Source organism: Cydia pomonella, chromosome 22 (assembly GCF_033807575.1).
Source record: "Cydia pomonella isolate Wapato2018A chromosome 22, ilCydPomo1, whole genome shotgun sequence".
NCBI classification, from domain to species: Eukaryota; Metazoa; Arthropoda; class Insecta; order Lepidoptera; family Tortricidae; genus Cydia; species Cydia pomonella.
Genome location: NC_084724.1, coordinates 10,475,270 through 10,489,530, shown reverse-complemented (window position 1 = coordinate 10,489,530; position 14,261 = coordinate 10,475,270). Strand labels below are relative to the sequence as shown.

General features: G+C 36.0%; 1 protein-coding gene and 1 long non-coding RNA gene across 4 annotated transcripts in view; one reads left to right on the top strand and one right to left on the bottom strand.

Moving 5' to 3' along the window:
- Positions 1 to 14,261, bottom strand: part of LOC133530277 (trichohyalin) — a 141,123-nt gene that overhangs the window by 46,176 nt on the left and 80,686 nt on the right. The gene's annotated exons all lie outside the window — the stretch shown is intronic.
- Positions 2,083 to 8,408, top strand: LOC133529972 (uncharacterized). Its single transcript, XR_009801245.1, has 2 exons — positions 2,083 to 4,794; positions 4,897 to 8,408. It is a non-coding gene; the product is annotated as an uncharacterized LOC133529972 (long non-coding RNA).

The following is a 14,261-nucleotide window of genomic DNA, read 5'->3' as shown; positions in this document are numbered from 1 at the left end:
TAAAAGTGAAAAGGTTATTCAAGTAAAAGAGTATTAAATTTAAGATTTTTTTTAAGTAAGTGAGATGGCAAAGGAGTCTTGCGTAGCCCGTCATGCTAGCCCGAAATGATATGAACGCTCTGACGTCGGGCTACAGCGGCGGCCTCATATTGAGAAAGTCGGGCGTAGCCCTTGTGCTATGCGTGCTCTAAGGCCGAGGGCCCCCTCATAACAAATGAATCGAGGGTAGCCTTACGTACCTAAGTAGCTTCCTCATACTAAAAAGTCGTGCAGAAGAAGATAACAATATAATTTTTTCAATATGTCAATTCCAGATTTTCTGTGTTTCTTAAATGTATAGTAACATGGCAGCAGTTTTCATCTTTAGGGTTCCGTACCCAAACGGGACCCTATTACTAAGACTCCGCTGTCCGTCCGTCCGTCCGTCCGTCCGTCTGTCACCAGGCTGTATCTCATGAACCGTGATAGACAGTTGAAATTTTCAAAGATGACGTATTTCTGTTGCCACTATAACAACATAGTATTGTGTTCCTGCCGGTGAGTAAGGTTGCCAGAGCTCAACGAGGGGAAGGAGGGTTGTTAGGCTCGGCAACGCGCATATAATTCCTCTGGAGTTGCAGGCGTACATAGGCTATGGAGACTGCTTACCATCAGGTGGGCCGTATGCTTGTTTGCCACCAACGTAGTATATAAAAAACCAAATACTAAAAAAAATACGGAATCACGTTGGGCGAGTCCGACTCGCCCTTGTCCGGTTTTTGTATTTATTCGTAAGCTTGCATTAATTGCCATGGCACTTTAGGCTTAGCTTGTAAGTACAGTCGAGGAAATTGATTCTTTAGCAGTTAACGTGTCACGTTACAATGGACAGCTCTTACCATAAGTATGTACAGCCAAATTTACTTGAACCGCAAGTTGCTAAAGAATCAATTTCCGCGACCGTACTAATAGGATATTCTTTGCTAATAGGTCTAATAAATAATATGTTGCGGACTCTTTTCTTAAACCTTTTTACTTGTATACTTTTTACGACATTTGACGCTGTCATGTTATTCAAATAGTAAAATAAATCTGACAAGAGAGAAAATTGTTATCTTATTTACAGAAAGATACTTAATGTATGAAAAAATAAGCAAAAATAAGAATGAATGTTTTGTGAGTGTGAAACAATTTTATTTTCTTTGACAAATAGAGCACTGCATTGCATTAACGATTATTATTATTTTAATTTGTATGTCTTTCCCATCACGGAACAATGGTATTCCGGACCTTTGAGAAGCGTGCGCCGAGCCCTAACCTAACGTAGAGGCCCTTTTGACACGTTCATGAAATGTAAGATGTACACCGAGCTGATGCTGCCGTTGCCCATGTCATAGGACGCACGCAGAGGCAGGCCCGACAGGGTGTAAGGACTATTGAGAGTTGTTGGAATCTAAAATAAACTAGGTTATTGTGTGAAAGCGATGGGCTAAACACTGAGCTATGGGATAAAAAACCAGACGCCTGCCTAATAAAACGGTATACAATTTTATTTCCGGCAGACGACACAAAAAGCGACATCTGGGATGGCTCAAGAGTAACACTGGTGTGAGCGGCTCAGGGGTATCGAGAGGCGTGCACCGCTGTAACAGCCACTGTGCCAACTCGCGTCTTGCACTTCCTCCCTTGGAACTTATAGCTCTAACGACTCCACCCTGGCCGGCCGGCCAAGGCAACCCAGAAGCAGATAATCCTGTCCCACCCACCCTCCTTCGAATGACAGAACTCCCTAGGACCACTCGGGTACGTGAGATCGTTACTCCCCAACTGCATGCCACAAGCTGCCCGAAGTTGACTGATTGCACTGGTAAAATCAGCGGGCCATAGATTATTAGTTTGCAGTTCCTAAAAGCCATTGCTGAAAGGATGTGTAGCTGTCATATACAAAAACAATGGGTAGACAGTCTCAAAGTATGTCTTATGATAAATAGTTTCATGCCGCAGTAAAATAATGTGATTTGTAGTATTTAGTTTTAAAATATATTTTTATAATGTGTATGCTAATCTTAAGGTATTTATCTATGGGCCGCTAGTTAAAGTTAGCTGAAATAAATTATGATAGATAGACGGATAGATGGGGTGTTCTAAGAGAAAGTCGCTTTGAAAATGCTTTTGTCTTGTATGGCAGCTTCCTCAATCAACTGCGTTGATCGGCTAGATAATAAGTTTTTATAAAAGAAACATGCCTTTATGGGACCCATAACATTGAAGCAATACAAAAGTTAGAAATGAGAGTCAAATCTGACAATCGTTATCTACGCACGAAACGCCCCTTATTAAATGATACTTGATCGTGACGTCATGATTAAGTTTAATGCGTTTTATTTGCATTGCATTTACAAAAAGAGGAGCTTTCGAGTTTCGAGGATTATGTTTTAAAAATACGTGTATATTACGTAGGTTTGTTTGTATTGATTTTTTGATTCTAGAAATAATAGTTGTATAACCTTAATATGTATGTAGGTAAGTACTAAGTACATAAAAGGTACCGAAATAGGTCAGAAGAGCAGTAAATTCAATATTACTATACAGTATATCCAAAAAGAGCGCTATGATAAGTAAAAGTTCCTTTTTAGGGTTCAGTACCCAAAGGGTAAAACGGGAGCCTATTACTAAGACTCCGCTGTCAGTACGTCTATCCGTCTGTCACCAGGCTGTATCTCGTAAACCGTGATAGTTAGTTGATATTTTCACAGTTGCCGCAATAACAACAAATACTAAAAACTACGGTACCCTAGATGGGCGAGTCCGGCTCGCATTTGTCTGGTATTATTTAAATATAGGAGGCAAATGAGGAAAGCCCATGAACAGATGTCGTACCTATCATAGGATAAGTAGATATATATGTACAAAGAAACAGCGGTATGTTAAGTAGATTTTTTATATAGTAGGCAAACGAGCAGAGCCCATGAACAGAGGTCATACTCTTATCATAGAATTGGTAGATATGTACAAAGAAACAGCGCTATGTTAAGTAGAATCGATTTTTTTTAAGTAGGAGCTAAACGAGCAGAACTCATGAACAGAGTTCGTATCATAAGATTTGTAGATATGTACATAGAAATGGCGCTATGTTAAGTAGAAGTATTTTTTTAAATATAGGAGGCAAATAAGCAGAGCCCATGAACAGAGGTTGTATCATAGGATAAGTAGATATGTACAAAGAAATGGCACTATGTTAAGTAGATTTTTTTTTTTTAATATATGAGGCAAACGAGCAGTGCCCACGAACAGAGCTCGTATCAGAAGATTTATAGAGATGTACAAAGGAATGGCGTTATGTTAAGTAGAAGTATTTTTTTTTAAATATAGGAGGCAAACGAGCAGAACCCATGAACAGAGCTCATATCATAAGATTTGTAGAGATGTACAAAGGAATGGCGTTATGTTAAGTAAAAGTATTTTTTTTAAATACAGGAGGCAAACGAGCAGAGCCCATGAACAGAGGTCGTATCTTAAGATTTGTAGATATGTACATAGAAATGGCGCTATGTTAAGTAGAAGTATTTTTTTAAATATAGGAGGCAAATGAGCAGAGCCCATGAACAGAGGTTGTATCATAGGATAAGTAGATATGTAGAAAGAAATGGCACTATGTTAAGTAGAATTTATTTTTTTTAATATAGGAGGCAAACGAGCAGAGCCCGCGAACAGAGCTCGTATCAGAAGATTTATAGAGATGTACAAAGGAATGGCGTTATGTTAAGTAGAAGTATTTTTTTTAATATAGGAGGCAAACGAGCAGAACCCATGAACAGAGCTCATATCATAAGATTTGTAGAGATGTACAAAGGAATGGCGTTATGTTAAGTAGAAGTATTTTTTTCAATACAGGAGGCAAACGAGCAGAGCCCATGAACAGAGGTCGTATCATAAGATTTGTAGATATGTACATAGAAATGGCGCTATGTTAAGTAGAAGTATATTTTTAAATATAGGAGGCAAATGAGCAGAGCCCATGAACAGAGGTTGTATCATAGGATTAGTAGATATGTACAAAGAAATGGCACTATGTTAAGTAGATTTTTTTTTAAAATATATGTGGCAAACGAGCAGAGCCCACGAACAGAGCTCGTATCAGAAGATTTATAGAGATGTACAAAGGAATGGCGTTATGTTAAGTAGAAGTATTTTTTTTTAAATATAGGAAGCAAACGAGCAGAACCCATGTACAGAGCTCATATCATAAGATTTGTAGAGATGTACAAAGGAATGGCGTTATGTTAAGTAGAAGTATTTTTTTAAATACAGGAGGCAAACGAGCAGAGCCCATGAACAGAGGTCGTATCATAACATTTGTAGATATGTACATAGAAATGGCGCTATGTTAAGTAGAAGTATTTTTTTAAATATAGGAGGCATAAGATCAGAGCCCATGAACAGAGGTCGTATCTTAAGATTTGTAGATATGTACATAGAAATGGCGCTATGTTAAGTAGAAGTATTTTTTTAAATATAGGAGGCATAAGATCAGAGCCCACGAACAGAGCTCGTATCAGAAGATTTATAGAGATGTACAAAGGAATGGCGTTATGTTAAGTAGAAGTATTTTTTTTTAAATATAGGAGGCAAACGAGCAGAACCCATGAACAGAGCTCATATCATAAGATTTGTAGAGATGTACAAAGGAATGGCGTTATGTTAAGTAGAAGTATTTTTTTAAATACAGGAGGCAAACGAGCAGAGCCCATGAACAGAGGTCGTATCTTAAGATTTGTAGATATGTACATAGAAATGGCGCTATGTTAAGTAGAAGTATTTTTTTAAATATAGGAGGCAAATGAGCAGAGCCCATGAACAGAGGTTGTATCATAGGATAAGTAGATATGTACAAAGAAATGGCACTATGTTAAGTAGTTTTTTTTTAATATAGGAGGCAAACGAGCAGAGCCCACGAACAGAGCTCGTATCAGAAGATTTATAGAGATGTACAAAAGAATGGCGTTATGTTAAGTAGAAGTATTTTTTTTATATAGGAGGCAAACGAGCAGAACCCATGAACAGAGCTCATATCATAAGATTTGTAGAGATGTACAAAGGAATGGCGTTATGTTAAGTAGAAGTATTTTTTTAAATACAGGAGGCAAACGAGCAGAGCCCATGAACAGAGGTCGTATCATAAGATTTGTAGATATGTACATAGAAATGGCGCTATGTTAAGTAGAAGTATTTTTTTAAATATAGGAGGCAAATGAGCAGAGCCCATGAACAGAGGTTGTATCATAGGATAAGTAGATATGTACAAAGAAATGGCACTATGTTAAGTAGATTTTTAAAAAAAATATAGGTGGCAAACGAGCAGAGCCCACGAACAGAGCTCGTATCAGAAGATTTATAGAGATGTACAAAGGAATGGCGTTATGTTAAGTAGAAGTATTTTTTTTAATATAGGAGGCAAACGAGCAGAACCCATGAACAGAGCTCATATCATAAGATTTGTAGAGATGTACAAAGGAATGGCGTTATGTTAAGTAGAAGTATTTTTTTAAATACAGGAGGCAAACGAGCAGAGCCCATGAACAGAGGTCGTATCATAACATTTGTAGATATGTACATAGAAATGGCGCTATGTTAAGTAGAAGTATTTTTTTAAATATAGGAGGCATAAGATCAGAGCCCATGAACAGAGGTCGTATCTTAAGATTTGTAGATATGTACATAGAAATGGCGCTATGTTAAGTAGAAGTATTTTTTTAAATATAGGAGGCATAAGATCAGAGCCCATGAACAGAGCTCGTATCAGAAGATTTATAGAGATGTACAAAGGAATGGCGTTATGTTAAGTAGAAGTATTTTTTTAAATATAGGAGGCAAACGAGCAGAACCCATGAACAGAGCTCATATCATAAGATTTGTAGAGATGTACAAAGGAATGTATGACCTATTATTCACCTCGTAAATTATTTGCAGGTGACTAAATAAACACCCTGTATATATTTGTTGTTGTATCAACAAATCAAGCATTTACATTAAAAAAGTGAGTGACATTTAATTAAGTGGAACTGCTGATGAAGACCAGACGGAACACCTCAACTACGCGTATTTCACGTTTGGCGATATCTTCTTCGTTGAGATTGTTCTGCAAGTTATTTTTTAAGCTTCATTTTAGTCAAGATCTATTTCTGATAATGGATCCCAGGAATAATGGATGAAACTCTTCAAATATTTTACATATAGTATATTTTTATATTTGCATTTAAACAGTGCTATTTGGTGAAACGTGTTCATGAAGATTAGAATATAACTTCTCCTTGACAAGTATTTTACGAGTTAGGGCTTAGGTATATTATATGGGCTTACCTATGGGCTATTGTTTTTCATTCAATAGTTTACATATGTGAAAGAGAAAGTATAACAATATGCTTGTTAGACTAAAATAGCTTTAGTTTTGTTAATTTCAAAAACTTAGTAGGTGATAATTATAACATAGGTATAGAATCCTCAAAAATAAAACAGTAGATACAAAGCAGGTGTTATTGGCCCGTCTTTATATATAGAAAATCGATGGCATGATTCCTAGGAACAGATCTTCGTATGTGTTATAGTTTCAAACTTTCCCATACTGAACGATCTAAATAGGCCACCATGTATACCCTACGGAACATTTTATTTCGTTGGATGAATTTAGGGTGTAGGGGAGAAACTACCCAATTATGAGCTACTTACTGAAAACTATCATTAATAGACAATTGTAAGGATATTTAACATTGCCAAAATAAGGTTAAAGGTGCCCTCTAGTAGTACTTAGTCGATATTGTGATACAATGAATGGTATTATAAACATTTTTCTTTTTTCATATACTATGGACATTCCTCGATGGCACCAAGCTGCAACTGGAAAGCGATGATCACACGGCAAATAAAATCGTGAAGACTGTAGCAGCCACGTCTAAGGAGGATGAATGTATCATGTACATTCAATATTTTTTATTTATTGTTTGTTTGATATGTAAAAATGCACGTCAATAAGGTGGCAAACTATTATTAACAGAGACCGGAATTATTGTGGCATTCTTGAACTGTCATAGAGAGTTCTCATTTATCGACTTCGGGTACACATATATCGATACAACGAAGAACACAAAATATTAAAAAGTTATAAAGTTAATGGATATTTGACTGTAAAAGAAGTAACTGCTTTTTTGCATTTCTTTTTACTTATTAAAAAATAGGTCTATAGTTAGGGAGTACAAGTCCAGTAAGGGTTGCTAGATAGCATCTCTCCAACAACTCTTACTGAGTTTCAACATAATTACTTATATTTTCAAGAAATGAGAGGGGTAAAAAATTATAACTAACCATATTATTCTCAAAATGTTGGATTGTTTTAAGCATGACATCAGTGGAATATCATTTTGAGCGCTGGGATTCGGTGGTTAACAGTCATAGTCGGTCTTTCGCATGTATTGCCGTTATTCTTTAAAAACGGATGGGAAAGTTACTTACATTTTATTCACAAGAAATGCAAAGTAATTTAATCATTCAAATTTTGAAATATTTTATCACCTAGGAATGTAAAATTAACGACGACGACGACTTGTGATGATTTTGAAGTTTAAATATTTTTTGGCGTTGGTGTGGTAATTATACATTAATTCATAACGAGTTCAATTATTCACAACCAGTGGCAGTAAATTAAAACACGATCGAAAGGAGTGTTTTAAATCGAAACGAGTTGCCAATTATCTATTCGCACATATACAACGTTTTACAGTACATATGGCACTTTAAATTTTCGACATAGGCGCGTAAAGTGCTAATTAACGCCCTAGTGCGGTAAAGTAGTACCATATGTACTATAAAAAATGTTGTGTTTCAGTCGTTAGAAAAAATTGTTTAACCCTCGTGTCTTCAAACCCCCGAAACGCTCAAGATTTACACTTCTCTAAAATACATAACTGTTTTAGCCAACAATATTAACTGTTGAACTATATTGAAGGCCCGGTTCACATTGAGTGGCTGCACCACTGTGCACATACAAAGTTTATTCTAACTGTAACTTTTTTGACCACATTATTTTCAATATTTCTCGATTTTTAGCGAGGTAAAATTTTTTTGATGTCATGTACCAAATAATACAAAAAAGGTACTAAAACTGGGAGTAAGCGTCAGGATGTCAGGACCATGATAGCTATTTATATCGTTTTAAATAGCTATCATGGTCCTGACATCCTGACACTTACGATACTACAATACAGTAAGGGCTATAACCGCGAACCACTTCATTAGTTCATCTATTCGCCTCTCTATCACTGCGCGATCTTTCTTTGTGCGAAAGAGAGGCACATAGGCTTCCCCTTCCCCCTGATGAAATTATGCGTTCCACGTCTTAATCATTAATTTAAGAACAATAAAACATACGAAGAGTATTATTGTATTATTTCAGTAGTTACAGTAATAATAGGCATAAAATAGGGAATATTACGCAAAACTCTGCGTAGAGGGCGTTACTAACGCACACGGGGCCTACCGCGAAATGGAAAATCTAAATTGTGGTTTCTGCCTCCATCATTCTTGCATATTCGATAGACAGAGAGGCAGATAGGTAACGAAATTTCGTTTCGCGTTAGACCATCTGTAACCAAAACGCCTTGATGCATCAATGCCATAGTGAAAACTTGTCAAAAAACTGTTTAAGGCATAGTATGCATAAGTTACTCTCAGGTTTATAATACATGCTAGTGCTGCTCTCTACAGCCTGAAAAAATGTATGGCCTATCTATTCCAGGAGAATGCATCGTACGCGAGCAGTTAGCAATAATATCGCCAACGACAGATTGCAAATGAAATATAGGCACTGTTGAGGATTGTAGAAGGACCAGGCAGAATAAAAAAAATGTTTAAAAATAGAAATGTACTGTATTCTGCCACACGAGTACATATAAAAAATAGGAAAGATCAGTTGCTTGTTTCAAGTTCAAAATTGCAGTGTCACAGCGTTAACTAAAAGTGAATATCATAGACAGAGGTCGCCCCCGTCTCCCGCAGTCCCCGCTGAAGCCTTGCGTTTCGTTCCAACAGGCACCTTTATGAGTAATTCAATAACTGCACTGAAATATGATGTTCGTACTCTCTGCAGGCAGATTTACAGAAGATCAGTTGGACTCTAAATTAAGTAAAAGAAATAGTTTCCCGTAATCTACAAATTTATTAACGAGATATTTCATTATATATAACTTCGTACGAAATGAAAACTAATACGTGGGAATATGAGAAAAAATTAATATATTTATATTAATTAATAATCTACATGCTCATTAATGAATAATTTTTACAAGCAGTAACATTACTAGATATCTCATTTAATATAATCCGACTAAATTACATTTCCGCAACACCTCCGTATTTCACAAAATAAATCAAGACATTATGCAACTTATATAATTTTGACGTATATATCCGAGTCGCCCGTGTTGCGACCGTTGCGACTTTCATGTAGTAACACCTAACATGGAAAAGTAAATAATAAAGACTGAATCTTCACGGATACCGCGTTGTTCGGGAAATATATATAGGTCAAATAAATACTTAACTAAGTCGCTTGTAATAAACCTTGCGTAGATAGATAGATAGATAGATGTATAAATAGAATACTCTTTATTGGAACACCTCAGTAAAAAGATACAAAAGAAAATAAAAAACAAACAATTGATTAAATGTAGAGGCAGACAACAGGCGGCTACGTAACGACTTCTATATACTTATAGTACGTTATTCTTTTGTTATATAATTTATTTCATTGTCAATAATAATACGAGCGCAATATAAGGACTTGTTATATCAGCCTCCTTCACATTCTACTGTATACCACAAAAATGCATACAATATGTGTATAGTTATATTCAACAGTCTTCCTGATGAGCTAAAGCAAATTAATAGTAACCAATTTAGTAATAAGATTACAAAATGGCTGTCTGAAAATTGCTTTTACAGTGTTAGGGAATTTTTAGAGCAGAAATTAGTAAAGTAAAATTTTCAGTAGTAGAGTTTATGTATATTTCTTTACATCTTATTTTTTATGTATTCTCCCAATGACTTTTAAATAAATTATATACGACATCCATTTTGCAATTTTACTTTTAATATCAAATTTTAATTTATCGATGTTAGTTTTATAAGTTTTACTTATTCTTGGACATTCTATTATTTAATTTTCGAATTGTTACAAGTGGATGTTACTATTATTATTATTTTACTATGAAAAATTTAGCCACTGTTTTATTTTCTTAATTTTTCTATACTGATTTATTTTATGTTAATTTTTGCATGTCGTGTCTTCGACTGAATACTGACACTTATATGTAAAACCTTTTCTGTTATCATCTTGTACCATACGTATTCTGGCAAATAAAGAAATTCTATTCTATTCTATTCTATTCTATGATAATCCGACAATATGTACGAAACGGCAGTATTTAGTTCTTAAAGCTCTGCTTCTTCTGAACATTTTTTTATTCCACTTCATTTACTATTAAAATTGGTAACAAATTCTTAGGCAACTTGTCTGGCGCTATCAACTATCTCAAGTAAAATGTGGAGCCAGCGTGACTAAAATAAATATAAGTACTATTTTTTTATTGCTTTCCACAAAACCGGCAATATGTAGAATTGTGTAGCTTTATTTACAGAAATTTGGTTTCATATAGAGATTGACAGTCATTGTTAATTAACTTCTCTCTGCGCCGAGTAAAATATAACCCGACCAAGTAATGTATTGGCTATACCATCCATATTTAACAAACAAATTTATGACGTTTTGTAACCTTCTTATTTTGGCAAATATATACCGACACATCCGAGCATGCACATTGCGAAGGGTGGTATTCTGGTTTTTCATCTTGGTCCAATGTGTATTTGCGTCTGACATTTTGCTTAATGAGAGAGTGAGACGCAATGCACATTGGACAAAGATCTTAGACTAGTGGAATATCACCCGAAAGGAAGAATTGAGTCACCGGGTGGCCCGGAGGCTCCGGGAAGTCCGATTTTTGCTCATAGCATGACCGGCTAGTCTCCGGTCCGAGCCCGCACCGGGCCACTACAGAGCTCCGGTGATGACGTAATGCTTTCCATAGAAAACGAAGCGCCGGAAGCTCCGGCCCGGCCCTGCCCCTGTGTAGCGTGAGTCAACCTTAACCCTGCAAAATCCACTTTCGATGTAAGTCTTCAAGATGTTTTATGCTTTAGTAAAACCGGTTGTGATGTCCAATAGGTAAATTAAGTTTGACATGAATAGCGAGATCACGGATCGATGGTCGCTTCCGGATGCCTGTCAATGTCAGTGCATTAATGAAATGGCTACTGCCTTGCCAGCAAAAAATTAAAACGCTATTATTACTTACTCTCGTACCTGTTTAAGACAACTTATAGAATGGAGGTTCTTGGTTCGAACCTTGGCTTTGTACCAATAATTTTCTCAAAACACTGTTTTTCGGTGAAGGAAGATATTGTGAGTCAACCAATTTGATACCAACAAGACCACACTATTTCTTTCTGGTTTGAGAAAACGGAGGCGTTTGTAATAACTAGAACCAACTTGAATTCTTGGAATGCTAACCCGGACTTAAATACTTTTCTAGGAAGAAACCGGGAAAGCATTAATAGATAATGAAGAAGAAGAAGTACCTACATGAATTTTTAAGGAAGGGGTCCTGTAACTAGTGCGTCCGTCTGTATTTGATATTATGAGATCGAAACCCTATAGTTAGAGAGATATTTAAGAGGGCTAATTAATTACTGTCAGGCTATTTGTATTGGTCGTGTTAGTGATTTTTCTTAACTTTTCAGACTTAAAAGTACCTAATTTGATCAATACACTCTAAGAGCGAAGGAAACTAATACGAGAGAATTTTGCTAAAATTATAGCTTAATTTAAAAAATATATAATAATAATAAACCACTTTATTGCACAGTAGAAACAAATCATTCATACCGCGGATGATAAAAGAAAATGCCAGCGGTGCTAGAAACAATGCTCTCATTGCGCGCGCGCAACCAGTTGTCAAGGTCAGCGTGCTTCGCGCGGGGTCCCGTAGGTCAACAGTCATGATAACAACCATTATACCACGTCGGTGGTACAAGCGTGCTGTCCCTCTGATGGTAACAGCTAAACTTTTAACTATGGTTTATTTATGCAATAACGTTTACGAATTGTCAGATTACTGTGTGGAAGATGGTACGCGACACACGACTGAGATATATGGGGATGTACCCTTGCAACTCAAGCAAGACTGTATATGTTTTGAAAGCCTGCGCTGTTTTGGTAGGTCCCAGAATCTCAACAGAAAGCTCGATTCACAACCAGAATATATAAGTCATACTATTTAAACGTGTTAGGGGTCACCAGTTTCAACTTAACATCTTCGCTGCGGCAATTAGAGTTACTCGTAATAAAGAATACTTTGCATAGAGTCTTTCGACCCTATACTGCATTAAACGTGTTAAAGTATGGATTTATGTATTACTTTTCCTCCTATTGATATTTGAAGGAAACAGATGAAAAACTTCTTCAATAATGTATCTAAGGGTATATACTTAAATTGTTTCAGTAATATCAACACGCGATGTCGAAAAAGGTACGTGAAATGATGTCGACTGTGAGAAACTGGGAAAAGAATTTGAAAAACTACACAAAACGTTTCTGAAAGTGCATTCTACTGGCAAGGTGGAGCAGGAAATTATACACTACTGGCAGTAATAGGTACCTGCAAAAGACTCTTTCATCACAGACAGTTCAAATTACACCTCAATATTAGAAACTCGCCATAAAAGCATACACCTGCCGAACTCCAATAGCGAATGTTAGGAACCTGTTCAACAAATCGCAGGCACCCACGTGCGATCCTCGTGGGTCTGACACGATGAGAATGCGAAGGACGCAATATTACGGCATAATGGCGCTCATCCGGTGCAATTAAGAAATGGTTTTGGAAAATATTTGAGAATTCTGACGTGAAATGACAAAATTGTCACTTATACGGTGTATAAGGACTAAATAATTACGGTATCGAAAGTTATGGAATAAATTTTAATGTATCAGTATTAGTTGTATTCCACATTATATTCCAAAAACAATTGTAATGTATATTTTCGCAAATCCTTTTTTCTGTGGGGATCACATTAAATTTTATAAATAATTAATTAAACTAATAATTAATTGAACTGATCGTTGATGAAGGTTTATGAGCCTTGAAACAACACACAATTTTAATTAACTATTTGTGAAAATATATGGTCCCAGTTTAGCACCCTGCGGCACCTTCGTCCGTCGCGGGGGCGTTTTGTGTTTCTCGTTACTCAGACATTACCAAAAGCGTCCAAGATGACGTTACGCGACACACATCTACTAGAAACTTTGCAATAATCCTATCTGAATAAAAAACAGTTGTAAAACTAACCTTTCTCGGTGGCAACAAAGTCGAAAGTTGGAGTAAAATCCAAATCGTCATAGGGATTTACGAAAGTTAGCCGCTACATGTATGCTGTCTTGGCATTGACCTGCGCATGATTCCTTTTCTGGTCATCGTTGCAAAAGCACCGGACAGATCTCAATGGTCATGATCGAACATTTATTAAGCTTCGATTGCGATCTTACAATTAAACAGTTAAGGAATTAAAATTTGGTAAAGTTTGTGGGTCATTGAAATATTCAAAGCTTTAAGCGTGCTTAATAGATATGAAATGAGTTGTAATTTATTCGAGCGATTAGAAGATACATGAGTGTGCAATGAATTCCATTACGGTACACACTTAATTTATTGAATATTAACATCTATTATTGGTACTTGTAGGAGTAAATTTGCATATGCATGTTTGCGTGGCAATTATTCCTAAATCGGATCAGTGAAGGAAAGAGTTGCAGAGATTGCCAACTTGTTTCTATGTAGGGTGTTCAGTTATCTTTGCAGGTTCTTGCATTTACTCGAAAATTATTACAAGTTTTAAAAATATATCAAACAAATTATACCTAACTCAAAAAGTCTATTTCAACTCACAGAAACTATAGTAATCAAAATAAATAATTATGTCTAACCTGTCTAGTGAAGTCATAATTGCGTATGATCTCTTAATTGACTCGTTATATGTTATGATAGTTATTGAAAAAATTGACAAGGTTTTTTCCGATTGCTGTATTAACTGACGTATCAATCAGATATGGATGGAACACGTCTTTATTGGAAGTAGACATGAAACCTGTTATTAAGTGTATTCGATAAGTTTTT